The sequence below is a fragment of the Cnephaeus nilssonii genome (genome assembly GCF_951640355.1).
Source record: "Cnephaeus nilssonii genome assembly, chromosome: X".
Taxonomy (NCBI): Eukaryota; Metazoa; Chordata; class Mammalia; order Chiroptera; family Vespertilionidae; genus Cnephaeus; species Cnephaeus nilssonii.
The window spans coordinates 13,462,909-13,478,367 of NC_137071.1; the positions used below are offsets into that span (position 1 = coordinate 13,462,909).

Here is a 15,459-nt window from a genome sequence, read left to right on the forward strand (position 1 = left end):
ATTAAAGTGTTCTGCAATTTGAGAGAGCTGTTGGGAGAATGAATTTTGTTACAAGGAGTTAATTGAAGCTCTTGGTTCCTCTGTTAACATTGTGACCCAGGGGACTTTTTGGGAACGGACTCTCAGGGATTGATGTATGATTTATATGCTTAAAATAATGAAAATGGTTCATAAAGTGTTCCAAGTTGTATGACAAACTGCTGTAGTTCAGATATTTTTCATTTTGTACTTTGTTTTACATCTTTTACTCAGTGTTCATTTTTTGTTGTTGTTGTTAATCCTCATCGAAGATATTTTTTCCATTGATTTTTAGCGAGAGTGGAAGAGAGAGGGAAAGACAGAGAGAAATATCTATGTGAGAGAAACACATCAATTGGTTGCCTCCTGCCTGCAACCCAACTAGGGCCCAGGCTGGGGAGGAGCCTGCAACAGAGGTACATGCCCTTGACTGGAATTGAACCTGGGACCCTTCTGTCCGCAGGCCAATGCTCTATCCACTGAGCCAAACCGGCTAGGGCTCAGTGTTCATTCCTTTATTGTGTTTCATTTATTTTGAATGGCAGTCTTTGGAGAGTAAAAATTTGAATCATATGGAGGCTGCCTTCCAAAAGCTTACAGTCTAAGATTTGAACTCTGTACAGGGTAGAATAGTGTTTTCCCCAATTTCTCTCAAAATTCATGTCTACTCAGAACCTCAGAATATGACCTTATTTGAAAATAGGGTCTTTACATATGAATTAGTTAAGATTAAGTCATACTAGATTAGAGTGGGCCCTAATCCAATGTGACTGGTCTCCTTATAAGAAGAGGACACAGATTCATAGAGGTATAGAGAGGATAATACCACATGAAGACAGAGGCAGAGATTGGAGTGATGCATCTGTAAGCCAAGGAACAATAAGGATTGCTGGTGACCACCAGCAGCTAGGAGAGAGGCATGGCACAGATTCTCCCTCAGAGCCTCCAGAAGGAGCCAGCCTGGCTGATACCTTGACTTTGGACTTCTAGCTTTCAGAACTGAGAATATATTTCTGTGTGTGTGTTTTTTAAACCAGCCAGTTTGAGGTAATTTTTTATGGCAGCCTTATGAAACTAATACAGATTCTAAGTCAAAAGAGTCATCACATTCTGGCATTTTTTGTTGTTAATTTTTGATGAAAGTAGTAGCAAGAGAATCTGAAATGCTGAACTAAAATAGTATTTGGGGTCTAAAGCCAAATTAAATACAATTTCTGGATAGGTATTGACACTGAAAACTATGCATACAGAAATCAATTTCCCACTTAAGTTGGCTATCAGAAAGAGCTGTTGAACAGAAGTGTAACTTATGCTTCTTTTAAATGAGGAAGTGCTGCTAATTGAAAAAGAAACAAAGCCTACTCAAACAGAGACAACATTTTTTTTGCCCCAAATTCCTTTTCATTTATTATTTTTATATACTGTGTTGTCTTTTATGTTTTTTAGTGGGAATTCTCTACCATCTTTTTTTTCTTTTTCTTTTAAAAGCTAAGTTAGGGGGTAACACATTCTTATAAAATATATATATTGATTTCAGAGAAGAAGGGAGAGGAAGAGAGAGATAGAAACATCAATGATGAGAGAGAATCATTGGCTGCCTCCTGCACATCCCACACTGGGGATCAAGCCGGCAGTCCTGGCATGTGCCCTGACCATGACCTCCAGGTTCATAGATACATGCTCAACCACTGAGCCAGGCCAGCTGGGCATAACACATCTTTCTGAAGACATTCTTATAAACCCCATATGTGGAGTATTTTAAAGTGGAATATTGTAGGAGGATAATCAATTGAAAATTTAGAGGGGGAAATCTTATCTACTATTTACAAATAAATAGTAGTCTCTTGGTCTATTTTCTAAAAACTTGAGAATAATTAACATACAACCTTATATTAGTTTCAGGTTTACAACATAATGACATCTGTGATCACCCCAATAAGTCTTGTTAACATCCGTCACCGCACATAGTTACATATTTTTTTTATTATGATGAGAACTTTTAAGATTACTCTCTTAGCAGCTTTCAAATATGCAATACAGTACTATTATAGTCACCAGGCTATACAGTGCATCCCCATGACTTACTTATTTTATAACAGGAAGTTTGTATCTTTTGACCACTTTCACCCATTTTACATTTCCCCTACCCCCTGCTTCGACAACCACCAATATGTTCTCCATATCTATGAGCTTGTTTTTTGTTTTGTTTTATTTTGTTTTGGATTCCACATATAAGTGATCATATGGAACTTGTCTCTCTCTGCTAAGGTCCATCCATGTTGTTGCAAATTGCAAGATGTTTTTATGTCTGAATACTATTCTCTCTCTCTCTCTCTCTCTCTCTCTCTCTCTATATATATATATATATATATATATATATATATATATATATATATATACTGAGTGGCCAGATTATTATGATCTCTGAACGCATAATAATCTGGCCACTCTGTGTGTGTGTGTGTGTGTGTGTGTGTGTGTGTGTATCAGAGGCCCGGTGCATGAATTCATGCATAGTGGGGTCCAGCCAGCCTGGCCATGGAGGGGACATGGGCAGTTGGCCGGCCTGCCTGCTAGTCGAACTCCTGGTCGAGGGGAAAATTTACATATTAGCCTTTTATTATATAGGATATACACTGAGTGGCCAGATTATTATGCGTTCAGAAATCATAATAATCTGGCCACTCAGTGTATGTGTGTGTGTGTGTGTGTGTGTGTGTGTGTGTGTGTGTGTGTATATATATATATATATATATATATATATATATATATATATATCAATTTATCCTCTGATGGACACTTAGGTTGTTTCTATATCTTGAGTATTATAGATAATGCTGCAATGAGGGCCATGCCATTGTGACATTATGAGCTTCTTGATTGCTATAAATTCAAAGTAGCATTCATATATTTGATTGAGTTGTTAATGATATAGCACTTAATTTTCCACTTTGCCTTATATCCACATTCAATTTTTCATTTTTCACCTGCTGAGAGGATTCTGGCTCTTAAAATTCCTTTTGTGATGATATTATGATTTGACTTTGGAATGATATTCCTAGCACCATCACAAGACACGTTTGATAAGCCTCTTCTCTCTGGCTCCTAATTTCTGCTTGACACTGCAGCAGTCTCGGGTAAGATTTAATTGAAGATGCAGCTGTGTACTGGCCTCAGTTCAGAAATCCTGGCTGAGCCTTCAAATACATCCTGCCTCTATGTTTTGTCCCTTTGTTTACGAGGTCTGACATTGTTTGGTTTTGTGCCAACCCTGATATAGAACTGGTCCCTTCACTGGAGTCCACAAGAAAGCCAATCACACCAAACATATCATGAAGATTTGCAGGTCATGAAATAGACTCACATTGCACAGAGCAAGCATTTACTTCGAAAACCAATCATCACTACCCTTGTAAATTACCTCGGAATTTTCTAGCCCCTACTGCCTGCTGAGATCCCTCTCTCCCTCCCCATCCCCCCTTCCCCCTCCTTTCCTCCCTCCCTCTTTCCCTCCCTCCCTTCTCTTTTCCCTTCCTTTCTGACCTCTGTGTAAAGTACCCAGTTTATCTGGCTCCTGACCATTCTGCCAAGATTTACCCATAGCCCCTTTTCTCTCCCTCTTTCCCCTTGAATCTTAATATGCCTTCTTTTCTTTTACGTCTAAATGTGCCCATGGCCAACCATCAAACAAAGAGCCTTCCAGGTAAAATACCTACAGATCTCAAAATATTATTTATGCCTGTTTGGCATGGCTCAGTGGTTGAACCAGGAGGTTAAGGTTCCATTCCCAGTCAGGGCATATACCCGGGTTGTGGACTCGATCCCCAATGTGAGGTGTGCAAGAGGCAGCTGATCAATGATTCTTTCTCATCATTGATGTTTCTGTCTCTCTCTCCCTCTCCCTTCATCTCCAAAATAAAGAAACATATAGATATAGATATAGAAAAGATTATTTATGACAAATGTTTTTTTTCTTTTTGAGTGATAATTCATATTCTCTGATCACTTTAAAAAACAACCATGACCACAGTCACCTCACTGAAAGATACCAAAATGCATTAGTTCCTATGCAAAGGGTATGTTCTACTTTGGCAATGTGTAGTGTGGGTTTTAAAAGCTAGAGTGTCCTGGCACATGAATTTGAACCAGCCATCATTTTATATTGTCAATTCAATAAAGAAGAATAAATTTAGTAGGATGTGACCCAAGGATATTCAAAATCAATTCATCTTTCTGAATCAGCATGCTAATTACTCTGTACTTAGTCTTTGGCAATCTAACAAATAGAAAATTCTATATCACTGACTTCTCTTTCAACATTGAGTGTTCTGGCTTTTGTAAAACCTTGTATTCTGATTAACAAATAGTAGCATGGTGCTTCATGCAGCATGGTCTTTTTTTTCTTTTCTTTAAGAAAGACTGTCTATGATGGTTGCCTTCTTCACTTATATGTGCCTTAAAAGCATAGATTAATATTAGGTATTGCCTTTTCTGGAGTATTGTTTCTACTTCAATGTTTACTTTATGAATTGAGATGATGCTTATTGGTTTTACAGGCTAACTGACCATGCTTTACCAGTTTAAAGTATCTGAAATTTCTGTACACTTTACTAGTTTCTCTACTTACTGTAACCATGTGGCTTCATACCAGAGTTTCCTATATTATGTTCTAGATGTGTCTCTTTTGCTTGATATGGTTATATAACTCAGTCAGACAACTGTAAAAGGGATATAAGGGCCCAGCCAGTGTTGCTCAGTGGTTGAGCTCTGACCTATGAACCAGGAGGTCATGGTTCAATTCCCAGTCAGGGCACATGCCTTGGTTGTTGGCTAGATCCCCAGTAGGGGCTATGCAGGAGGCAGCCCATCTATGATTCTCTCTCATCATTGATGTTTCTATCTCTCTCTCTCCCTTCCTCTCTCTGAAATCAATAAAAACATATTTAAAAAGGGGGCATATAAGGGAGTAATAAGGGATTACAATGATTTTTCACGTGCTTGCTGAGCTAAATGGATTTTCAATGTGCTGTAGTTTTAACAAAAAGATCTGATTTTGATGAAAGATATAAGCAGTGAATCTTCTTGTGCCATTTTCTGATGCTAGACTACTGTAGTAGCCCTGTAATTATTTTGTGTGGTGTTTTTTACTGTTTCCTTTTTGCCAATAGTAGCCATTCTAGATATTTAGTCCTTGAAGACAATTGGGCAAAAGTGTAATTTGGCCAATTTTGATATTTTGTAGTCACGCCAGTTTACTGTGATGTCCTGCCAGGCATCCCAAAGGCTCTAAATTATTTTTTCCTAATCTGAGGTTTAACCTCCTTATCCAAATGCCAGTTTATGGCGAATATCCATCCAAGTGACCATGTAACCATTGTAAATTGCTTGTAAAGTTTATTTTGCATGAGTTAAAATGCAATTCTTTTTTGCTTTATTCGGTTTGAATGAGCATATTCCTCTTGTACTGATGGGAAAAAAATCAAAGTTTATTAAGAACATAGGGTCTCTGACCCTGTTCTACTCACTGGAGGATTATGGGATTCTGTTGTGTTACTACACTGACTCGATAACTAGAATTGGCACTCAGGAAAAAGACATTCTAACCATGGGGGTGAAGAATGAATAGTGGGAAATAACCTCATATGAACAGGCAGATGATCCAGTCAGCCTATAAAACCAATGAGATGGAATTGCCCCAACTATGGCAATGAATGAAATCTCACACACACTTTCCTGCATATAAACTCCCACTCTGGCATATTAACCAGCATAGATACACCTGCTCTTTTCTCCTCGGTACCATTTAAGCCACAATTCCTGGCTGCCTCCAATGACAGTTGTGCCATTCAGATATTCTTCTTGGTTTGATGTCCCAGATTACTGTAAAGGTAAAGGCACAGGCTTCAGATGAGAAACATCTGGCTTTGTATTTCAGTTTTGAGGCTTGCTCTCTAGCTGCATTACTTTAGTTATGAGACCCCTCTGGGCCTCAATATCCTCACCTGTAAAAGATGGATAATATTGCCCATTTTGTAGGGTTGCTGATGTTGGATTATAGGAGGTGACACCTATTAAATAATAGTGTGCCTAGCATACAATGGCCACACATTTTTATTTTTTTAAGTATGTTTTATTTATTTTTACAGAGAGAGGAAGGGAGAGGGATAGAGAAATAGAAACATTGATGAGAGAGAAAAATAACTGATCGGCTGCCTCCTGCATGCATCCTACTGGGGATGGAGCCCACAACCTGGGCATGTGCCCTGACCAGGAATTGAACCAGAGACCTCTTGGTTCCTGGGTTGACACTTAACTGCTGAGACACACTGGCTGTACAGCCACACACTTTTAGTTCCTTCTTCATTCTTTCCTCTCTTTCCTTTTCTATAAACTCTAAACTTTCACCTTAGGACATTGATATAGGATTTCATGTATTTCATCTGGTTTGGTCCACTCTTTGGCTTCAGTTGTCAATGGGTGTGTATACTCTGCCCATGCCTCTTACTCACAAGATGTCTTTGGTGGGCTGAAATCATCCTTGCTTAACTTGCTTCCAGTATGCTGTGCCTCTTCAGATATGCCCCTTGTCTTAGTCTCTTTGTTAGACTTATACATTCTTATGAACCCAGAATATGCTTTAGGCAGACTTAATATGAGTGTTAATAAACCTCATATGTTAAGGCACCTTTTCATTTCTCAAATGACCAGGTAAAAGGAAAAGATATAGAGATTGATTCAAAGGTATATAGCCTGGCTGGCGTGGCTCAATGGCTGAGTGTCAATCTATGAACCAGGAGGTCACAGTTGGATTCCTGGTCAGGGCACATGCCCAGGTTGTGGGCTCCATCCCCAGTGTGGGGCATGCAGGAGGCAGCCAATCAAAGATTCTTTCTCATCATTGATGTTTCTATCTCTCTCTTCCTCTCTAAAATCAATAAAAATATATTTTAAAAAAACACACAAAGTATACAGTGTGCTTGTGACAGCAATGGCTGGATTGCAGAGGGAGGCAATGTCTGTTTATATAAAGAAAGACTTGGAACCAATGGGGGAGAAACTGAAGAGGGGGTCAGTATTTGCATATAGTGATAATTGAAGGTTAGAGGGAGCATATGACATTGAAAACACCACAGGAGATACAATTGGTATGTGGGGATGTACAGGTAGTAGGATAATACAGCATAATAAAGTGAAGTTCAAATAATGGCCTTTCTCATCACTAGCTATGCAAATTTGGTGAATTTATAACATTCAACCTCTATATTAAAAATATGTTAAAAAGAGAGTATAACCCAATAATCCTTGTGGGGGATGTTAAATGAATTAATGGTCACAATGACTAGCATAGTGCCTGTAACTTATAAGTATGCAGTGAAGGTGAGGTGTTACTGTTATTCAAAGTTTTCAATGCCAATAAGCAGAATTATGGAGAAATGCTCAGTAAACCAGACTTATATACGCCTTTGAAGTTAGTTGACTTGGTAATTTTCCCATTTTCAGAAAAATTAGACTAAAATCTATTAGCCTCATTTGTTGATTGTAAATACAGGTTTAAAACAATTAAATTATTTTCAACCAGATAATTTTCGATGGTATTATAACACGTAGGAGGAATACACTATATCCAGTTAAATGTTCTTAGCATTGAAACTGTTTTTAATGATTAAAAATATTAAAATTAAATTTATTAGAATTATAAAGAGGAAGAGATGAAATGCATATTCCTTACATTGGCTAAGGAGACGAGTTTTGAATAAAGAATTTGCTAACTATGACCAACTATATCTTTTTTAGTTTGTCACTCAGGACCTAAATTTAAGTATTAACAAATTCTAGCTGATTGCTTCAAGGATTTCCTAGGTAATGATCGGAAGCAGAGTTTGCCACCCTGAAATCTGCCTTTTTGGGATGTTGTTAATTTTAAATTGTATTTTTAAGAAACAAACGACTCAAGAAGAGTCTTTGACCTCCCCTCTACCTGCCTAAAGGAATTCAGATAGAAAAACCTGCTTAAAGGAAGAGAACATCATATAAACTAAGTGTGGCAAACAGGGAGGAACCTAGCAAAGTCTGTTAGTTAGATTCCTCTCTGTGTCTGTGTCCTATTGGTTTTGCGTAGCCTGGCAAGAATTTGTTTACCAAATGTTTATTCCCTCTCATGTACCTATGAATTGCCTATTTTCACTTTGAAATCAAAACCACTACTCTTGGCTGGCCAGCATGGCTCAGTGGTTGAGCATCGACCTATGAACCAGGAGGTCACTGTTCAATTCCTGGTCAGGGCACATACCTGGGTTGCAGGCTCAATCCCCCGTGTGGGGCATGCAGGAAGCAGCCAATCAATGATTTTCTCTCATCATTGATGTTTCTATCTCTCTCTCACTCTCCCTTCCTATCTGAAATCAATAAATATATATTTTAAAAAACAACATCAACAAACCACTAATCCTGATCTCCTTAGCTCAAGATAGCTAATAAGCCTTATATGCCATTTTGTCCTCTGGTCCCTTAGTCTTATGGAACTCCCATATATCTATATCCTATCTAATAAAAGAGTAATATGAAAATTAACCATCACACAAAGACAAAAGATGGCCACCTCTATGTGGTCAAAGATGGCTGCCCCTATGTGGACACAAGATGGCCACCACAAGATGGCCTTCAGGGGAGGGCAGTTGGGGGTGACCAGGCCGGCAGAGGAGAGCAGTTGGGGAGACCAGGCCAGCAAGGGAGGACAGTTGTGGGGGACCCAGGCCTGCAGGGAAGGGCAGTTGGGGGGGACCAGGCCTGCAGGGGAGGGCAGTTGTGGGTGATCAGGCCAGCAGGGAGGGCAGTTAGGGGTGACTGGGCCAGCAGAGGAGGGCAGTTGGGGGAGACCAGTCCAGCAGGGGAGGGCAGTTGGGGGGGACCAGGCCTGCAGGGGAGGGCAGTTGTGGGCGATCAGGCCAGTAGGGAGGGCAGTTAGGGGTGACTGGGCCAGCAGAGGAGGGCAGTTGCGGGGGACCAGGCCTGCAGGGGAGGGCAGTTGCGGGGGGTGGGGACAAGGCCTGCAGGGGAGGGCAGTTAGGGGCAAACAGGCTGGCAGGGGAGCAGTTAGGGGGAGCCTTCAAAGGATCTTCAGAGTGAGAACTTAAGAGTGATGCCTCATAGAAGCAATGCTAAAACGATTTTAGCTCTATTGAAACCCTCTGTTCACTCATAAGGCAGGAAAATGGGGAACATTGAACTTCAAACATGAGATGAGCTCTCCACATGGCTTTACCCACCTCTGCAATAGAAAAAGTAAGCATTGGCCACAGGAAGCAGGATAATTGTTTGTGGTGCCAGAGAAGGTGAGCAAGTTTATGGCAAGCTTTGGGACAACAGGTCTAATAAGGAGAGATGCTGTATCTGAGATAAGTCAAGTAGCTACTCCTCCAGTTGTGCCAATGGAGTTGCCTTCCATAGTTAAATCTGTGAACACTTGCTCTAAATCTTGGCAATTCCAACATGGTTCCAGCAGCAAAGTCTTCTATAATTAATTGCATGTGTATTGCTATTCACTTGGGAAGCAGGTGATTGCTTGCCTGAGCGCTACTCTAAGACATTACAATATCAATTGCACTGCTGATTTTAATTAAAACTTCGAAATGCATGCCTGTTGAAATACTCATTATTGTACCGTAATTGTTTGTGAGGATTTCAAGTCGTCTATGCTTTCTTTTTTTCATATAATAATATAAGGCTAAGACCGACTTTGCAAAATATTTTTCTTCCTTCATAAGATAATGAAATGTTTCCATGTGTGTGTGTGCACACGTGTGTGTTTAATAGTTTTGATGTTATTCTGATTGGATTTTTTTGAACTCTAAAATAATGTTTGGCTATTGTCAAAGCTAGTAGCCAAAATAAAATGACACAAATGAGAGAGAAGAGGTAGAAAGGCAAGAATGAATAATCTTTTCATTACCAGTTAATTGTATTCTGGTCTCAGTTTAGTCCAATAATTCTGTACTCTGTAAATATATTGATCTTTAGGATAAAGCCACACCTTGATTTGCTTAATTAAGATATTTAGATGAAATAGAAAGGGTGGTAGTGCTGCAAAAGAATAAAGGAAAAATCTGTGTGGAATAGGGAAGCTGATGGTGGGATTGTTTTGGATGTGGAGACATTTTACTAGTAAGCTACTCTAGGTTGATGGGCCAAATGTGTCAAGTACAGAATGCAAGGGACAGAAGAGACAAACCAGGCTAGTTCCTTCATTTTACAGATAGTATTTGTAAACATCCTTTCTGGTAAGTGTTTGAAACATTGAAAGCGAAGAAACTTTCAGTAAAGTAGATGATTCTCATTAAATTTAGCACTACTTTTTTGTTGTTGTTGTTAATCCTCACCCAAGGATATTTTCCCATTGATTTTTAGAGAAAGTGGAAGGGATGGGGAAGACACACACAGAGAGAAACATCAACATGAGAGAGACACATCAATTGGTTGCCTCCTGCATATGCCCTGACCAGGCCTGGGGATCGAGCCTGCAACCAAGCTACGTGCCCTTGACTGGAATTGAACCCAGGACTATTTAGTCCACTGACCAACACTCTAGCCACTTAGCCAAACTGGCTAGGTTTAGCACGACTTTTTTAATCCATGTTTTTCAGGTCTTCCAGACAAAATATAGAGAAAGGTTTGTGTGTGTGTGTATGTGTGTGTGTGTGTGTATGTGTGTGTGTGTGTGTGTGTGTGTGTGTGTGTGTAGCATGTCTACAATCTTAGTGCTTCTGCTTTGCTTTCTGACATGGAAAATAAGGTTCTTAAACTTGGTGAGAAGCTGGTCATTAAATTATTGCTGCTGTTTTTGAAGGATGTTGATTGCACTGTGGTTTTCTTCCCCCCAAAGCCCTTAATATAAGGCTATATTTTTATAGTTTTGAAGTTTTTGGTGACTCCATTAGGAACATTTCTAGTGAGGCTGAATCATACTCAGGATATCACTTCCTTGCCGGGGCAAGGAAAATGAAATTATTGCAATAAAAACACTGCACTTCAGAAAAACAATAAGTGGTTGTATTCGAATGGATAGTCAGTGCTTAAGCAGCACAAAATGGCACAGGTAGGCTGCAGTGTCATTGCAGATTTCTTTACAGGAAAGAAAATCTGGTTTTGATTACTTCAACTCTATGCTGACTCTGGAGAGTGGTTTCAATTAAAACTTTCCCTCTAACTTTAGAGACAAATCTTCTTCTTTATTAAAGTTGGTTTGGAGATGAAACTTTTGAAACCAGGAGTCATATCATTAAGAGTTTAGATTCAGTGTGGAAAGATAAAAATCCAGATTTACTTGGTAGGTTTCAAGTGAAAACAATATTTTAATTACAGCAGTATTTTTAGATAAGATAAGCACATACCCAGAGCAGTGGGACCTAGTTAGCACATTAGAACAGGAGCTCTGACCCCATCTGTGATTTGTTTAATGACTAGGTGCAAATACCATTTATCTTTTGACTTCAATCTCCTAATTAAATTGCTAACCTTCTTCCCTCTCTTTATGCTCCTTTTCTTTCATCTCTGATGGCACAATATCTTTTCACAAAATGACTTATTTCAGTATGGCACTAGACATTGAGAAATCCCTTGAACTTTACTTTGCCCTTAACTTGAACCAACTTTAATTCCCAGTGTTAAAAAATTGCTATTCATCCAGCTGTTTCCCAATAGGTATTCCTGACACTTTATGTTTACATTGATTAGAATTGTCACTTATTTTTGTAAGACGTCAAAAGAGGTGATAATTTGCTCTTTCTTTAAACTCATCCTAATAGTTAACAAACCTTAGGTTTCTTTTCTTTCTTTAGTTTTTTTTTTAAATTAAATTTATTGGGGTGACATTGGTCAACATGAACATATAGGTTTCAGGTGTGGGTATCTTTGTTATAAGATCTGTATATTGCACCATGTGCCCACCATCCAAAGTCAAATCTTCTCCTGTCACCATGTATTGGGACCCCTTCCCCTCCCACCCCCCTTCTCTCTGGCAACCATTACACTGCTATTTGTATTCACAAATTTCAGTTTTATATCACACATATGAGTGAAATTGTATGGTTCTTTTTCTGAGTTATTTCACTTTGCATAATGTTCTCAGGGTCCATCCATGTTGTTGCAAGTGGCGCTGTTTCATCCTTTCTTATGGCTGAGTAGTAGTATTCCATTGTGTGTATGTACCACATCTTCTTTATCCAGGCCTCTATCGCAGGGCACTTTGGCTGTTTCCATATCTTGGCCACCATGAATAATGCTGCTATGAACATAGGGGCACATATACCTTTGAGGATACATGATTCCAACGTTTTTGGGTATATACCCAGGAGAGGAATTGCTGGGTCATATGGTAGCTCTATTCTCAATTTTTTGAGGAATCACCAGACTGCTTTCCATAGTGGTTGTACCAGTCTACATTCCCACCAGCAGTGAATGAGGGTTCCCTTTTTTCCTCAACCTCTCCAACACTTGTTATTGCTTGTCTTGTTGATAATGGCCACACTAAGAGGTGTGAGGTGGTATCTCATTGTAGTTTTTATTTGCACTTCCCTAATTTCCAGTGAGATTGAACATCTTTTCATATATCTATTGGCTGTTTGTATGTCTTCTTGGGAGATGTGTATTTTCAGATCCTCTGCTCACTTTTTGATTGGGTTGTTTGTTTGTTTGGTGTTGAGTTTTATGAGTTCTTTATATATTTTGGAAATATATAAAGAACTTTGTTGGAGCTAACATTTGCAAATATCTCCCATCTGGTTGGCTGCCTCTTTGCTTTGTTGTCAGTTTCTTTTGCTGTGCAGAAGCTTTTTAGTTTGACAAAGTCCCATTCATTTATTTTTTCCTTTATTTCCCTTGCCTTTGGGGTCAAGTTCATAGAATGTTCTCTATGACCAAGAAAATGTGAGATAATTGTTTGTTGTTTCAAGCTGTTACGTTTTGGGGTGATTTCTTACACAGCAGTAGATAGCTAGTACAGTCTGCTTCAATGACCATGGTGTGGTTTTATTTTATTTCTTTTTCAATTTTATTGAGATATAATTGACATACAGCTCTATAAGTTTAAGGTGTAACTCATTATGACTTGACATACATATATTGTGAAATGATTACCACAATGTTTGGTTAACATCCATCTTTTAATATAACTTCTCATGCCAAAACTTCTCATGTGAACTTTTAGGATTTACTAGTACTCTCTTAGCAACTTTAAAAAACCCATACAGCAATGTTAAATTAACTATAGTCATCAGGTTGTACATATTACATTCCCAGTACTTATTTATCTAACAACTGTAAGTTTGTGCTTCTTAGCCACCTTATTCCAATTTCCCCCTCCCCAACTCCCTTCCTTTGATAACCACAAATCTTACCTATTTTTTTTATGAGTTTGGTGGGGGTTTGTTTGTTTTAGATTCCATGGTGTAGTTTTAAATCAGTCCTTCTTTACTGATTCCTCAGTGGAGGATAGTTCTCTAGCTTTGTGTTTCTTAAATCCACAGCTGGTAACAGAAGTTAGGGTAATCTTCTACAGAGAAAATATTATGGAGTTTCTTCATGTGTTTTTGGAAAGTGGCTAAAGAACTTGTTGTTTTTTTTCTCAAAATGGAGTTTTAATTATTCTTTATTGTGAAACAGTACAATCTCATTATAAAAATAATTAGTTAATAAGGAAGGAATGAAGAAAAAAGTAAAGATCACGAATAAAGCTACCATCTCATCATAATAATTGTTAGAATTATACTGTTCATTTCCTAGATTTTCCCCCCATAAAAATACACATACATACAAGCATGCACACATTTTCACAAATGTCATCATACTAGACATGCTCTATTGAAATTTCCTTTTCCCCTTCATGGTATATTCTTATATTATTTCAATGCCAATAAAGACAGACCAAAATGATCATTTTAATGGCTCCTAATATTATTAGATATCATAATTAATCTTATTCTGTGCCTTTGATTAATTATATTCTTCACCTCCACTGTTTTTTAACAATTATCCTATCTAATAATAGACAAATATGCAAATTGACCATACCTCTGACACACCCACAAGCCACGCCCACAAGCCACACCCACCATCCAATCAGAGCGAGCATGCAAATTAACCCAAACCAAGATGGCTACAGCCACAGAGAGCAAGGTTTCCTAGGTAACAGAGGAAGCCAAGCTTTCCGCCTGCCCTGGCCAGGCCTAAGCCTCCACTCAAGCTACAAAGTTTCAATTATAGAAGGTAAACAAATTCAAACAAATGGCGGCAGAATGGAGCTTGAGAGAGCAGGCCAGGGTTGCCGTTGGCAACAGGGGAAGCAAAGCTTTCCACACACCCTGGCTGGGCCCACCCGCTTAAGGCAACAAAGTTTCAATTATAACCTCAACACAAATGGCTGTGGGCCTCGGAGGGAGCCCCAGGCTTGGCTCTGCTCCAGGCTACAAAGTTTCAATTGTAGAAGGAAAATAAATTCCAGATACCAGGGCCTCCGCTTGGGTTGCCAGGGGGCGTGGCTGGCCTGCAAACCACCACAGGCCCCTCGCTCAGCCCACCCCACACCCCAAGGGAACCCCCATCTGATCCCAGACTCCCTTCAGGGCAAACCAGCTGGCCCCCACCCCTGTACCAGGCCTCTATCCTATCTAATAAAAGAGTAATCTGCAGATTGATCATCGCTGCAACACACAATATAGCTGCCCCCATGTGGTCAAAGATCCTGTCCCCATGTGGACACAAGATGGCCACCACAAGATGGCCAGCAGGAGAGGGCAGTTGGGAGGCACCCGGCCTGCAAGGGAGGGCAGTTGAGAGGGACCAAGCCTGCAAGGGAGGGCAGTTGGAGGTGATCAACCCTGCAGGAGAGGGAAGTTAGGGGTGACCAGGCCGGCAGAGGAGGGAAGTTGGGGGCAAACAGGCTGGCAGCAGAGTGGTTAGGGGGTGATCAGGCTGGCAGGCAGAAGCGGTTAGGGGCAATCAGGAAGGCAGGCAGGCAGTCAAGCAGTTGGGAGCCAGCAGTCCTGGATTGTGAGGCCTGATCCACCGGGATCGGGCCTAAACGGGCAGTCGGACATCCCTTGAGGGGTCCCATATTGGCGAGGGTACAGGCTGGGCTGAGGGACAACCCCCCTCCGTGCACGAATTTCGTGCACCGGGCCTCTAGTATTAAACTTATAAGAACAGAGACCACACTTGGTCTTAGCCAAAAGGCTGAGAAACAACTTTTTCACTTTTATTTTTTAAATATATGTTTATTGATTTCAGAGAGGAAGGGAGAGGAAGAGAGAGATAGAAACATCAATGATGAGAGAGAATCATTGATTGGCTGCCTCCTGCAGGCCCCACAATGGGGATTGAGACTGCAACCTGGGCATATGCCCTGGCCAGGAATCGAACTATGACCTCCTGGTTCATATTGTACCAGCC

At 39.9% G+C, this 15,459-nt stretch overlaps 1 protein-coding gene across 4 annotated transcripts in view; it reads left to right on the top strand.

Moving 5' to 3' along the window:
* LOC307095111 (melanoma-associated antigen B18-like) overlaps nucleotides 1-15,459 on the top strand; it is a 404,753-nt gene that overhangs the window by 10,711 nt on the left and 378,583 nt on the right. The gene's annotated exons all lie outside the window — the stretch shown is intronic.